General features: G+C 36.9%; 1 long non-coding RNA gene across 1 annotated transcript; it reads left to right on the forward strand.

The window, feature by feature from the left end:
* Window positions 1–1337: 1337 nt before the first annotated feature.
* On the forward strand, window positions 1338–9261 carry LOC127011651 (uncharacterized). The gene is made up of 3 exons (XR_007764834.1): window positions 1338–1766; window positions 8816–9026; window positions 9081–9261. It is a non-coding gene; the product is annotated as an uncharacterized LOC127011651 (long non-coding RNA).
* Window positions 9262–15812: the final 6551 nt, after the last annotated feature.

Below are 15812 nucleotides of genomic sequence, written 5' to 3' on the forward strand. Positions count from 1 at the left end.
AAGGTGGCGCCCAACGTGGGGTAAGTACAATAATCACTCATTAAGACTCTCGGATAAGTTTAAATTTCGCACTCTATTAACTCTTTAGTTTCTTTCATTCATTTCTTTTTCAAGAAAATTAGACTTTATCTCAAAAATCTTTATGGATTACAAAGAAGGAATATACAACCAGTTTCCTTTTGGCCAAAAAGAAAAAGTTGGTTTCAAATTTACCCTTCCAATATTTGCCAATAATGGGGTATTTATTTGTACGAGGAAATACAAAATTATTTAACTACGGTTGGTTATTTTGTCCCATTTAAATTAATGAAGATACGATAGCAGCGATCGCTTGTCGATTTAAAATCCGAGCATTTTGAGTCCGCAGACTATTTAGATTTTCTTCACAAAGTGAAGGCAAATGGAAAAAATTAGCACGATGAATATGCCTGGAAGCTTTGGATACCGAAAGAGCTGGTTTCGAAAGTCCTTTTTCAAGCACATAACAATACCTTGTGCTCACATGGAGGTATTCACAAAACTGTTGTAAGAATAAGGCGATACTATTTTCGGCCCGGTTTGGTGACTAACGTCAAGGCCTATATTAATGCCTGTGAGGTGTGCAAGACCTAATTATGCACTTCGACCGCCATTAGGAAGAGCGCCTGAAAGCCAGAGGTTTTTCCAACGGCTTTACGTAGATTTTCTTGGGCCCTATCCACGATCGCGAAGCGGACATATTGGAATATTTGTTGTAATTGTACATTTTTCTAAATACGTTTTTCTGAAGCCTGTAAAGAAGTTAAACGCATCACTCGTCACAAAATATCTGGAAAGCGAGTTGTTTATGACTTTTGGGGTTCCGGAGACAATTGTTTCCGATAATGGATCCCAGTTTCGCTTGGAGGCCTTTCAAAAGCTGTTGCTTCAGTACGAAGTAAATCGTGTGTTGAACGCAGTTCACTCGCCTCAAGCAAACGCGTCAAAACGAGTAAAGAGGTCGGTTATAGCTGGAATTAGAGCTTACTTGCGCCCTGATGAGAAAGATTGGGACGAAGTGCTAAGCAAAATCAGTTGTGCATTAAGGTCCTCTATTCATTCTAGTATCGGAACCTCGCCCTATTACATGGCGTTTGGACAGCATATGATCACGGCTGGGTCAACTTACGGATTGTTAAGGAAGATAAATTTGCTGGATGATTGCTCTTTAGCGTTTAATCGGCAGGATTCATTTGATTTAATTCGCGATAAAGCCTCCAAACTCATTTTATTACAACACGAACAAAGCAAACGGAAGTATAATCTTCGATCGAGAGAAGTGTCCTTTACTACCCGACAAGAAGTGTACAGAAGGAACTTCAGGCAAAGTTGTTTTCAAACCGGGTACAATGCCAAGTTTGGGCCTGACTTTATTAATAAAGCACGAGCGAGGAGAAAGATTGGCAATTCGTATTATGAATTAGAGGACCTGCAGGGCCGGTTGTTAGGTAATTACCATGCTAAGGACATACGGCAGTAAGTTCGCTTCAGGCGGAGTCAGTCTAGGGTACGATTACAATAACCTAGCCTGATTCTAGAGGGGGGTTTTGTAACGGTGTTTGAAGCTAATGTAAATTAGATACGGCCTAAAAATATCCCATCTTAAAAATATGCAAGTTTAATTCCAACTTACACTCAAGCAAGGTGATGCATCGATTTTTGTTGCCTGACATAAGGGGCGAAACTTTGAGTGCATCTGCTGCGCTGGAAAACCGAGCTTTAAGTTATGCATCAGCTTCACTGAAAAGGTTAGCTTGACCAGTCGTCAGCTGCGTTGAAAAGCTTAGCTTGACGTTTCGACAGCTGCACCGCGCGCAAGCGCAGCCAACTTAGCTTAAGTTCAACGACGACCCAGATTTACTCAAAAGGGTCATAACTGGTGACGAATCATGGGTATATGGTTATGATACCAAAGCCCAACCGTCACAATGGAAGAACCCAGGTGAGCCAAGACCGAAAAAAGCACGCCAAGTTCGATCAAATGTCAAAGTTTTGATCACTGTATTCTTCGATTACCATGGCGTGGTGCATCAGGAGTTCTTACCATATGGTCGTACGGTCAATAAACAGTATTATCTGGAAGTTATGCGCCGTTTGCGAGAAGCAATACGAAAGAAACGTCCAGAATTGTGGAAAAACAATTCATGGCTTTCCGGTCAAATCAATTTTTTTTTTGACCGCCCGCGAGCATAGACGCGTATTTGCAATTGTGTGAAAATATTTGTGCATCGAGTCCCAATTAGGTTATTTCGTTGGATTTGAGTCTGGTAAGCGTTGGATTCTTTTAAAATATTACATACTTAGTATTGTCGATTTCGCAGGTCGTTTTCGTTGTTTTCTTGGCCTTGTGGTTTGGCTCTTTTTGAGCGCGACGGTGCCTGCACAAGCGACACTGAACGCCGTCTTTGTCGCCGCACTAGCTGCCAGCGGAGTGGCACCGAGCGCCTTCTTTGCGGCTCACTAGCGGCCGGCAGAGCGCCACTTAGTGCCATCTTTGGCGGCTCACTAGCGGCCAGCCAAGCACCAGTGAACGCCATCTTTGCCGCCGCACTAGCTGACAGCGAAGCGTCAGTGAGCGGCATTTTTGCCGCCGCCCTTGCGGCCAGCTGAGCGCCAGTGAGCGCCATCACAATGTACCAACACAAATTAGATAGTTGATCAAAAAAAAAAAAAAAAAAAATGTAGAGCAATTGTTGAAAGTGCTGCGTACAAATTAAAATAAAGTTAAAACTTATAAAACAAGACAGCTAAAAGCCGCCGCTGGAGTTCTGTCTGTAAGTTTTTTTATTGAAAACACATACATTTTATTGACATGATTCATTAGGCACATACAAGCAACATATAGTTAAAAGAAACGCATGAGAAATAAATTAAAATTATTAAATCGAATAGATAAAAACTAAAAGAGAAAAATTATGCAGTAAGCAAAAATAATTAGAATAAAAAGCACTGGTAAAAAATTCGTATACATATTTAAAAGAAAAACTATTATAATATTACAACTTATAATTGATAATTTTGTACTATTTTCTTGTTTATAATGAATTATTGTTCAACATTTATTGTTAAATAAATTTGATTAATTATGACGTAATTTAGTCTTTATTAGCCGAGACGAGACGTTGACAACATTGTCGTAGGGTTAAAAGGGATCAGCAGAGCCATGCTCTGAGGCAGTGATCATAGGCTGGGAGGGGACACTAATCACATAACAGCTGTGATGACCTACCTTAATTCTCGCTCCCTCTCTCTCCCTCTCGCTTTTTCTCTCTCTCTCTCTCCTCTCTCTCTCTTTCTTTCTCTCCTTTCCCTCACTCTCTATTTGTTTTACTCTTATTATTTTTTTTTAACACATTTTCGGATTTTTCTCTTTCCGGCTAGTCTTCTAGCAATTATTTTTTTTTCGCAGCACGCTCAGTTCTGATCCTTAAATAATAATAATGAGCAGCGAAGGAAAGGGTATATATATATTTGGTATAGGCTGACCACCACCCCCAAAGCCGACAAGCTAAAGACGGACTCTAAAGCGTGCCCCGCACATCCCATTACCATTACCATTCCGTTGCACATTTTTGTTAAAATTAATTATTATTAATTAAGAAAGGTGGCGCCCAACGTGGGGTAAGTACAATAATCACTCATTAAGACTCTCGGATAAGTTTAAATTTCGCACTCTATTAACTCTTTAGTTTCTTTCATTCATTTCTTTTTCAAGAAAATTAGACTTTATCTCAAAAATCTTTATGGATTACAAAGAAGGAATATACAACCAGTTTCCTTTTGGCCAAAAAGAAAAAGTTGGTTTCAAATTTACCCTTCCAATATTTGCCAATAATGGGGTATTTATTTGTACGAGGAAATACAAAATTATTTAACTACGGTTGGTTATTTTGTCCCATTTAAATTATTTTTATTATTGGTGAAACAGCACAAATTTTGATGTCCTTCATGTCAGTCGGATGGAAAATGTAAACATTTTGTTAAGACAATGTTACAACCACGAATGACTGAAGAATATCCAAAAATGGAATTCTTCTTCTTTAGAATTTAGGCTTCTCTGATTTGCTGGAATACAACAAAAGTATTGAAGATTGCTTTGTTGTCCGTTAATCAGACCTAAAATAAATCCCGCCAGAACGTTACTTCCTTTTGATGGAAAATGTATTCTGACACACTATTTCTATTTCTTTTTTTTTTTGAAAATTTCGGTAGTAAATGAAATTATCCTACGATATGTGCGATGTCAGGCTTTGTTCTCGGCTAAAAATGTTTTTGATATTTCTGATTATATTTGATTTTTGAATTTTTTTTTTTTCGTTTGACTTTGTAAAAGTACGATTTTTGGGTTGTGTTTTTATTTGGTTATTCATTTTTTTTCCATTTATTTACTTATACATTTATTTATTTATTCATATATTTATTTATTTCTTTAGTTTACAATTATTTTTGGAGTTGTTATATTAGGTGTGATCGCTATCACTGTTCAGTCCTTCATAGTTGGCCCGTTTCTATCGATTTGTTTTTCAAATGAGTGTCCCTCGCTCGCCGAATATAGGCGCTTTAGGAAAGCCCAGCTCTTGACTGCTTTGCAAGAGTGAATTTAGATCCGTCGCAGATGTATGTAAAACACCTTGTGACCATGACTTTCATAAAAAGTGCATCGAAGCAAATAAAAAGTGTCCAGTCTGTCAAGCAGTGTGTAGGCCAGCATGTTAAAGGTAAAAGGAAGCGTTTCCGACTCCATAAAGTATATATATTCATGATTAGGATAATATATTTCAGTTAAATTTGTTTTTTTTTAGTATCAAAAATGGAGGCTCCACAGTTTTGTGTGGTTTGTGGGCGTCGCATTGGGCGGTGCACATTTGCAATTCCGATCCTAATTAAGATTGTATATACTTACTGGGGTCGGAAACGCTTCCCTTCAGTTCCGCTGTCCGGTCCACGGGACATGTTCCAGCCCAAAAAGCTTTATTTTTTTTGTCTGCCTAAAACTGTATGCTGCCGTCGACGACAGCAGAGAATTCGGAGCAGCGTAGAATACTTCCGACGAAAAGTCTTCGGCAAAAGAGAGAGACAGAAATTCGGATATTACCCCATTTTTTTGTGTCCTATAATCTGCCTGCCGCGGCTCTCAGAGAGCAACCATCGCTTGGTGCTTTTGAAGAAGAAGAACCTGGTGCATTCTGTTTAAGTTATGAAAAGAGAAGCAGCGGCTCTTTAAATTGTGCGCCGCAACACATTTTAATTTATTAATGAAAGTGATATTTTTTGATTAAAATGTAAGTGCTTTCTTAAGTTCATGATGTTGTACTTTCATCCACGTTTAAAGAACGTCCCTTTTTTTAGATTTTTTAACCCATAAAATTCTAGTTCCGTTACCCGAAAGTGGCCACAAAGGGTTTTAAACAGTTTGAAAAGGTAAATATGCAAGTATATATATGTATAACTAATTTTTTTAAACACATTCCCCTTTTTCAGGAGGGTTGGACAGGGATTCCGCGGTCCCGGACCGAACTATAAGAAAAGCGATGTCAAATATTTAAATCAAATTATCAAAAAAAAAAAAAACAGCCTTGCGAATAATAATTGCAATTATACAGAAAATTTATATGATACAATTTTTATAAAATATAGTGCAAATTATAGTAAAATGGGATGTAACAGACAGATAATTTCCTTTTAATTTTTGTCATAGCTTTTCTGTGTAAACTATAACGGTAATGGAACCAGAACCGTCTGGGTTATGGATTTAAAAAAAAAAAAATGTCACTTATATAAATAAATTAAAATGGGTCCCAGCGCACAATTTTAACAGCTGCTTCTCTTTCCATAACTTTAACAGAATGCACCAGGTCTTTGTCTTCTTTTGGTTTCTTTATGAACATAACGGAGAGACGTAAAAACAAGGACCGGCCGAAGGTTGCTCTCTGAGAACCGCGTGCAGGCAGATTATAAGACACAGAAAGAGAGGGTAATATCCAAAGATTTGCCTCTCTTTTTTGCCGAACTGCTTTTGTCGGAAGTCTTCTGCTCTGAATTCTCTGCTGACGTCGACAGCAGCATACAGTTTTAGGCAGAAAAAAAACAAAACAGCTTTTTGCGCTCGGACGTGTCCCGGCGACAGGACTGCGGAACTGAAGGGATACTTTTCGACTATTATAGTATGCTGCTTTTGTCGGAAGTCTTCTGCGCTGAAAACAGCTTTTTGCGCTCGAACGTGTTCTATTACAAACCGAACACTTTTTTAAGCTGACATTTTTGTTTGCCTGAAACTTTTTTTACGTATACTATTTGGAAAATAAGTAAACACGTGTATCAGGATTTGACCACAAAAATTATTTTTTAGTTAAAATTTTTTTAAGTTTGTAAAAAAATCGGGTTGTTAAAAAGTACCGTCCGTTTGCAAGTCTATACCTCCATCTGTAGTTATCCGATTGATTTTATGTCTTTTGCATACAATATTCTGAAACCTCTACTTTTTAAACACATTTTTTTTAATCTTCTGCAGTTAGATGGAGATAAAGACTTGCAAGCAGAGGGTACTTTTTAAAAACTATTTTTTTAGACTTCCAAACAGAGGGTACTAGCTTCTTCTTACAAACTTTTAAAAATTCTAACTACAAAAATAATTGTGTTTTTGGCCAAATCCAGATACTTATTTTCCGAACAGTACACGTAAAACAAGTGCCAGGCTAATCAAAAATGTGTTTTTTTTGCAATAATCTTTTGTTTGTTAATGAACGGCCATGTATACCCTTTTACTCTACGTGTAATGGGTGTAATTAGCTAATTTGTCTTATTCAAGGTCCTTTTTTAATAAGCCTTCTAAGATAGAATTTTTTAATACTATCCGTAATACAGCGTAAACAATCAAATCAAGCCATGTACTAACAGCAGATACATTTGATGATTAGCAGCACTCTGTCATTGCTTCTCATTCAGATAAATAAAAGAAAATCCGATCGCAATAAATAAGGTTTTGTTGTTTCTTCACTTAGTAGAAATAAAAATTGGGTTTCGTATTTTATTTAAATCTAATTTTTATGTAAAATCTTAAACCTAATTGTTTCCGTCTGGTATATATATTAGCTGGGAAAAAATAAATCAGTTCGGCCAAATCCAATTTGATTTCACACATTCAATGTATGCAATTATAACTTTTGTGATAGTTATAATCAAATATTCTATCCTTGTTCACATACAAAAACAGTGTTTAGTATAGAAAGTATAGCTAAAATAAAACAAAATATTTCTAAACATATGTGTTTGTTGCTTGCCTACAAAGCAAAACAGAGTTATAAACAAATATTCTATCCTTGTTCACATATAAACACAGTGTTTAGTATAGAAAGTATAGCTAAAATAAAACAAAATATTTCTAAACATATCTGTTTATTGCTTGCCTACAAAGCAAAACAAATTAATGTTTTTTTGATTTTGTTTGCTTTATGCAAAGAAATTCACGCACAAACAAGAAATGAAGTTAGCTTCTGCAAGCCAAAGTTTGTATACCCTTTCAGTTATAAGAAATAATCAACTTTAGTAAATAATTTGTTTTCCGATCGGTCCTATGACAGCTATATGATATAGAACTAATTAAAACTAATTAAAAAATGTTAATTCTAAGCTAAGAAGGTTATGTGCCAAAAGGCACCAAAGCTATAATTTGTTATATATTATTTTCCCACCAATTTTGCCATCGTTCCTATGACAGCTATATGATATTGTCCTCCGATTTTGATAAAATTTAATTCGAAATTCAAAACTAACTAAATATTTCATTTGCAAGCCTAGAAGGTTATAAGTTAAAAAACACCAAAGATATCATTTTTTCATATTATTTTACCACTAATTTTTCGATCGATTTTATGGCAGCCCTATGATATAGTCGTCCGATTTTTTATAAAATTTATATCGAAATTCAGAACTAATTAAATAATGTTATTTCCAAGCTTAGAAGGTTATATGCTAAAAAACACCGAAGATATAATTTTTTTTACATTTTTTCCCCGATAGTTCCTATGGGAGCTATAAGATATAGTTGTCCGATCCGGCTGGTTCCGACTTATATACTACCTGCAAAAAAAAGACGACTTTTGGGAAAGTTTCAGCCCGATAGCTCTAAAACTGAGAGACTAGTTTGCGTAGAAACGGACGGACAGACAAACATGGCTAGATCGAAATTCGTTAATCTCTTTTCGATAAAAGTCCAAACTTTTTTTGTTTGGAAAAAGCCAATTGGTCCTAATATGGCTTAAAGTGACATAAGTCAGACACCTAAAAAAGGTAGACCAAAATGAAGTGACAATTTTACCATATAAATCCGAAATTGTTCACGTCAATTTAAATAAATAATAATTATAATACATATTAAAATTATATACCAAATACACAGATAGTCAGATCGTCTAAGTTTTCATGAAAAAATCAAACAAAATATTTATTGGGTAGGGAACAAATCTACAACTCTACGAGTATTAAACTTATTTATTTAAAAGGTGAGACTTCTTTTTCGTGAACTAGAGGTCAAACTCTACCAGGAACTACCATAATCCTTCTTTGGGCATTTTGGATGTATAGTATTGTAATGTATTGTAATAGCGGAAGTAATATAGGGAAGCCGCCGTGCTTCACAAAGAGATATATGATTCCAAGTATGCAAATTTAACTCCAACTTACACTCAAGCAGGGTGATGCATCGATTTTTGTTGCCTGACATAAGGGGCGAAACTTTGAGTGCATCTGCTGCGCTGGAAAGCCGAGCTTTAAGTTATGCATCAGCTTCACTGAAAAGGTTAGCTTGACGAGTCGTCAGCTGCGTTGAAAAGCTTAGCTTGACGTTTCGACAGCTGCACCGCGCGCAAGCGCAGCCAACTTAAGCTGGGGCGGTTCCGGTCAAAACACTTTTTTTGTGACCGCCCGCGAGCATAGACGCGTATTTGCAATTGTGTGAAAATATTTGTGCATCGAGTCCCAATTAGGTTATTTTGTTGGATTTGAGTCTGGTAAGCGTAGCATTCTTTTAAAATATTACAAGCTTAGTATTTTCGATTTCGCAGGTCGTTTTCGTTGCTTACTTGGCCTTGTGGTTTGGCTCTTTTTGAGCGCGACAGTGCCTGCACAAGCGACACTGAGCGCCGTCTTTGTCGCCGCACTAGCTGCCAGCGGAGTGGCACCGAGCGCCTTCTTTGCGGCTCACTAGCGGCCGGCAGAGCGCCACTGATTGCCATCTTTGGCGGCTCACTAGCGGCCAGCCAAGCACCAGTGAACGCCATCTTTGCCGCCAGAGCAGCGCACTTTGGATCAGCGCATCAGTGGCCAGCATCTGGATCTTTAACCCTCCACTTTAGTCACCGACCTCAGCGACTTGTGTGTGTGAAAAGTGAGCATACCATTGAAATAATTCCGAAGAACAAAAGTTTTAAAGTAATGCGAGCATGCATTTAAAACAATTTCAAAGTAAATTAAAGTACAAAACTTTAGAAGTGATGCGATACATTGTTTAAAAGATACAAATAGTTAAAAAGATAAATTAGAAAGGCAAAAGTAGAGCGTCACTCTGTCGCACAAATTTAAATAGAAACATATTATTAAAGTTTAGTATTGCAGAACTTTGAAATCGCACAAGAAAAAAAAAATTAAAAATTAAAAGAAAGGGAAAAGTAAAAGAAAATTGTTGCGAGAGTTAAATGTAAAAATGAAGCAAGCATAAAAAGAAAAATTGAAAATTAACAATTCAAAAGAGCGCAACTGGTTTGTTCACAAAAAATTTAAAATTCGAATTAAAATTAAAGCGCTACTATATTGTATAACAAATTAAAAAGCAAAGTGCTACAAAATTATACCAATACAAATGTACCAACACAAATTAGATGGTTGATCAAAAAAAAAAATAAAAAATGTAGAGCAATTGTTGAAAGTGCTACGTACAAATTAAAATAAAATTAAAATTTATAAAACAAGACAGCTAAAAGCCGCCGCTGGAGTTCTGTCTGTAAGTTTTTTTTATTGAAAACACATACATTTTATTGACATGATTCATTAGGCACATACACGTAACATATATAGTTAAAAGAAACGCATGAGAAATATATTAAAATTATTAAATCGAATAGATGAAAACTAAAAGAGAAAAATTATGCAGTAAGCAAAAATAATTAGAATAAAAAGCACTGGGAAAAAATTCGTATACATATTTAAAAGAAAAACTATTATAATATTACAACTTATTATTGATAATTTTGTACTATTTTCTTGTTTATAATGAATTATTGTTCAACATTTATTGTTAAATAAATTTGATTAATTATGACGTAATTTAGTCTTTATTAGCCGAGACGAGACGTTGACAACATTGTCGTAGGGTTAAAAGGGATCACCAGAGCCATGCTCTGAGGCAGTGATCATAGGCTGGGAGGGGACACTAATCATATAACAGCTGTGATGACCTACCTTAATTCTCGCTCCCTCTCTCTCCCTCTCGCTTTTTCTCTCTCTCTCCTCTCTCTCTTTCTTTCTCTCCTTTCCCTCACTCTCTATTTGTTTTACTCTTATTATTTTTTTTTAACACATTTTCGTATTTTTCTCTTTCCGGCTAGTCTTCTAGCAATTATTTTTTTTTCGCAGCACGCTCAGTTCTGATCCTTAAATAATAATAATGAGCAGCGAAGGAAAGGGTATATATATATTTGGTATAGGCATGACCACCACCCCCAAAGCCGACAAGCTAAAGACGGACTCTAAAGCGTGCCCCGCACATCCCATTACCATTACCATTACCATTCCGTTGCACATTTTTGTTAAAATTAATTATTATTAATTAAGAAAGGTGACGCCCAACGTGGGGTAAGTACAATAATCACTCATTAAGACTCTCGGATAAGTTTAAATTTCGCACTCTATTAACTCTTTATTTTCTTTCATTCATTTTCTTTTCAAGAAAATTAGACTTTATATCAAAAATCTTTATGGATTACAAAGAAGGAATATACAATCAGTTTCCTTTTGGCCAAAAAGAAAAAGTTGGTTTCGAATTTACCCTTCCAATATTTGCCAATAATGGGGTATTTATTTGTACGAGGAAATACAAAATTATTTAACTACGGTTGGTTATTTTGTCCCATTTAAAGTATTTTTATTATTGGTGAAACAGCACAAATTTTGATGTCCTTCATGTCAGTCAGATGGAAAAAAAGACATTTTGTTAAGACAATGTAAAAAAATGTTTATGATATTTCTGATTATATTTGATTTTTGAATATTTTTTTTTCGTTTGACTTTGTAAAAGTACGATTTTTGGGTTGTGTTTTTATTTGATCATTCATTTATTTTTCCATTTATTTACTTATACATTTATTTATTTATTCATATATTTATTTATTTCTTTAGTTTACAATTATTTTTGGAGTTGTTATATTAGGTGTGATCGCTATCACTGTTCAGTCCATCATAGTTGGCCCGTTTCTATCGATTTGTTTTTCAAATGAGTGTCCCTCGCTCGCCGAATAAAGGCGCTTTAGGAAGTCCAGCTCTTGACTGCTTTGCAAGAGTGAATTTAGATCGTCGTCAAATGGAAGGGCAGGATAGCCAATCGACAGGAAGTGATGGCCCTAGCACATCACAAGGCGTTGCGATGTCGCAGACTCGAGAGCCGAGAAATGCTGACGCGGCTGATCCATTTCCTTTGCTCTCGATGGAGCAAAGATTGCTCACAACTCTGACGGAGAGAATGGCCGAACTGATCCAAAGTTCTGTAGTCGATAGCATACAAAGATTGCTAGCGACTCCCGTCCATAGTGAATATAGGTTCACGAGAACTGATGGCAATACAGATTTCCTGTAGCACCACTCAGCCACTTTCATCTTCCACATATCCGATCTTTTTAACAGGCCCGACAAAGTAGTTCTAATTCTGAATGGGTTGAAAATTTAATTTTCGGGAACTGAAGTGTCCGTAGAAAATTTCATCTACAGAGCGGAAGCGCTGGCTCATCAAACTCTGGTAGGTAACTTTGCTGTTCTTTGCAGAAATGCCAGTGTGCTTTTTGAAGACAAAGCACTAGAGTTTTACTGGCAATATCATAAGTCGATTTGCGAAGATCGGGATAGCTTGTGCTCGGCATTGCGGTCGCATTTTTGCATTGCTAGAGATGATTGTGATATTGAGGAGTTGATCCGAAACAGGAAGCATAAGACAAACCAGGCTTTTGATAGTTTTTATGAGGGCATTTCGATTTTAATCGATCAGTTGGAAGTTCCGTGGTCAGCTACCAAGATCGTCCGAATACTTAGAAATAATCTGAGACCGGAAATTCAACATGAGTTGCTTAATGTGAATATCAGAACCGTTCCCGCTCTAAGAGAGATATGTAGTCGTCGTGAAACGTTTCTAGACGACGTAAAACGGTCTCATGGCTCCTTTTAAGCGTGAAATGTCGGAGTTTGTCCAAGACTCAGAAGAGGTTAGCGAGACGGATCTAGTAGTAGATCTAGAGGTGGAGGCTATATCCTTGATATGCTGGAATTGCCGAGAAGAAGGGCACCGCTATCAGGACTGTCTGTTAGAGAGAAGGTTTTCTGTTACGGCTATGGAGCGGCAAACATATATAAGCCAAGTTGCCAAAAGTGTTAAAAAAACTCCAAGTTCGGCACATCGAAGTCGGCGTTCAGACCGAAGACTTCGAGTACCTCAAAGAGCCATGCGACTATTACTTTCCACGTTCCTAGACTTACACAAAAACGATGGAAGCTCATTGCTACATCACAAAATTTACAGCCTGTCCAAAAACCCTGAACGTGTCGTTTTGCCAGATACTCAGAGAACTAAGACACAAAGCTCCAAGCGTATTAAGTCCTTTTGGCAGCACGTTAAAAAGGCTGTAATCAGATTAGAATACGTTTGCTCCAACTCTCCTGGATCATTCGATAGAAGGCAATTCGTATATTGAACCGCACAGTCTTTGGATAGCTTGACTTAGGTGCATACATGGGTTGTTGTTGAGGCAATTTGGGCAGAAAATTATTGGAGGAAAAGGTGGCTTTCAAGTCTATGAAGAAAAGCGCTACCACTGCGGACGGAAGCTGTCAGCAAGTAGTAGGTCGCATGAAAGTTGACATTGAATACGGTAACATTATAAAGTTTTTGAATTTGTATATAGTGCCATCGTTAAAGCAAGATTTGTACTTGGGCAATACATTGTGACGCAAGCAAAACGGACGTTGGCGCTGTCTTGGTGCAGGTTGATGGAAATAAGACACAGCGAACTACACGGTAACTGAGCAAGAGTGCTTAGCTGCAGTAGTAGCTCTTAAACATTTTCGAGCGTATGTAGAAGGACATGAGTTCAAAATAGTGACGGATCACGCTTCGTTAAAGTGGCTCATGTCAAATCACGATTTAAGTTCACGCTTAGCTAATCGATTCCAAATTGAGCATCGCAAAGGCTCCCTGCATGTAGTACCAGATTCGTTGTCGCGGGTTAATGAAGATACGATAGCAGCGATAGATCTGCAAGATGGGTCGCTTGTCGATTTAAAATACGAGCATTTTGAGTCCGCAGACTATTTAGATTTGCTTCACAAAGTGAAGGCAAATGGAAAAATTTCCTGGACATCTCATAGGTGAGCGTAAGCACGATGAATATGCCTGGAAGCTTTGGATACCGAAAGAGCTGGTTTCGAAAGTCCTTTTTCAAGCACATAACAATACCTTGTGCTCACATGGAGGTATTCACAAAACTGTTGAAAGAATTAGGCGATACTATTTTCGGCCCGGTTTGGTGGCTAACGTCAAGGCCTATATTAATGCCTGTGAGGTGTGCAAGACCTAATTATGCACTTCGACCGCCATTAGGAAGAGCGCCTGAAAGCCAGCGGTTTTTCCAACGGCTTTACGTAGATTTTCTTGGGCCCTATCCACGATCGCGAAGCGGACATATTGGAATATTTGTTGTTATTGTAAATTTTTCTAAATACGTTTTTCTGAAGCCTGTAAAACGCATCACTCGTCACAAAATATCTGGAAAGCGAGTTGTTTATGACTTTTGGGGTTCCGGAGACAATTGTTTCCGATAATGGATCCCAGTTTCGCTCAGAGGCCTTTCAAAAGCTGTTGCTTCAGTACGAAGTAAATCGTGTGCTGACCGCAGTTCACTACGGTTGGTTATTTTGTCCCATTTAAATTATTTTTATTATTGTGTTGTGTTGTGCTGTTTCACAAATTTTGATGTCCTTCATGTCAGTCGGATGGAAAATGTAAACATTATGTTAAGACAATGTTACAACCACGAATGACTGAAGAATATCCAAAAATGGAATTCTTCTTCTTTAGAATTTAGGCTTCTCTGATTTGCTGGAATACAACAAAAGTATTGAAGATTGCTTTGTTGTCCGTTAATCAGGCCTAAAATAAATCCCACCAGAACGTAACTTCCTTTTGATGGAAAATGTATTCTGACACACTTTTTCTATTTCATTTTTTTTTGAGAATTTCGGTAGTAAATGAAATTATCCTACGATATGTGCGATGTCAGGCTTTGTTCTCGGCTAAAAATGTTTATGATATTTCTGATTATATTTGATTTGATTTTTGAAAATTTTTTTATTTCGTTTGACTTTGTAAAAGTACGATTTTTGGGTTGTGTTTTTATTTGGTCATTTCTTTATTTTTCCATTTATTTACTTATACATTTATTTATTTATTCATATATTTATTTATTTCTTTAGTTTACAATTATTTTTGGAGTTGTTATATTAGGTGTGATCGCTATCACTGGTTAGTCCTTCATAGTTGGCCCGTTTCTATCGATTTGTTTTTAAATGAGTGTCCCTCGCTCGCCGAATATAGGCGCTTTAGGAAAGCCCAGCTCTTGACTGCTTTGCAAGAGTGAATTTAGATCCGTCGCAGATGTATGTAAAACACCTTTTGACCATTACTTTCATAAAAAGTGCATCGAAGCTTATTTAAAGTCAAATGAAAAGTGTCCAGTCTGTCAAGCAGTGTGTAGGCCAGCATTTTAAAGGTAAAAGGAAGCGTTTCCGACTCCATAAAGTATATATATTCATGATTAGGATAATATATTTCAGTTAAATTTGTTTTTTTTTTAGTATCAAAAATGTAGGCTCCACTGTTTTGTGTGGTTTGTGGGAGTCGCATTGGGCGGTGCACATTTGCAATGTCGAATCTGCTAGTGATCCTAATTAAGATTGTATATACTTACCCGGGTCGGAAACGCTTCCCTCCAGTTCCGCTGTCCGGTCCCCGGGACATGTTCGAGCTTTATTTTTTTTGTCTGCCCAAAACTGTATGCTGCTGTCGACGACAGCAGAGAATTCGGAGCAGCGTAGAATACTTCCGACGAAAAGTCTTCGGCAAAAGAGAGAGACAGAAATTCGGATATTACCCCATTTTTTTGTGTCTTATAATCTGCCTGCCGCGGCTCTCAGAGAGCAACCATCGCTCGGTGCTTTTGAAGAAGAAGAACCTGGTGCATTCTGTTTAAGTTATGAAAAGAGAAGCAGCGGCTCTTTAAATTGTGCGCTGCGACACATTTTAATTTATTAATGAAAGTGATATTTTTTGAATAAAAGTGTAAGTGCTTTCTTAAGTTCATGATGTTGTACTTTCATCCACGTTTAAAGAACGTCCCTTTTTTTAGATTTTTTAACCCATAAAATTCTAGTTCCGTTACCCGAAAGTGGCCACAAAGGGTTTTAAACAGTTTGAAAAGTAAATATGCACGTATATAAGTATAACTAATTTTTTTAAACACATTCCCCTTTTTCAGGAGGGT

The sequence above is a fragment of the Drosophila biarmipes genome, unplaced genomic scaffold (assembly GCF_025231255.1).
Source record: "Drosophila biarmipes strain raj3 unplaced genomic scaffold, RU_DBia_V1.1 ptg000004l, whole genome shotgun sequence".
In the NCBI taxonomy this organism is placed as follows: domain Eukaryota; kingdom Metazoa; phylum Arthropoda; class Insecta; order Diptera; family Drosophilidae; genus Drosophila; species Drosophila biarmipes.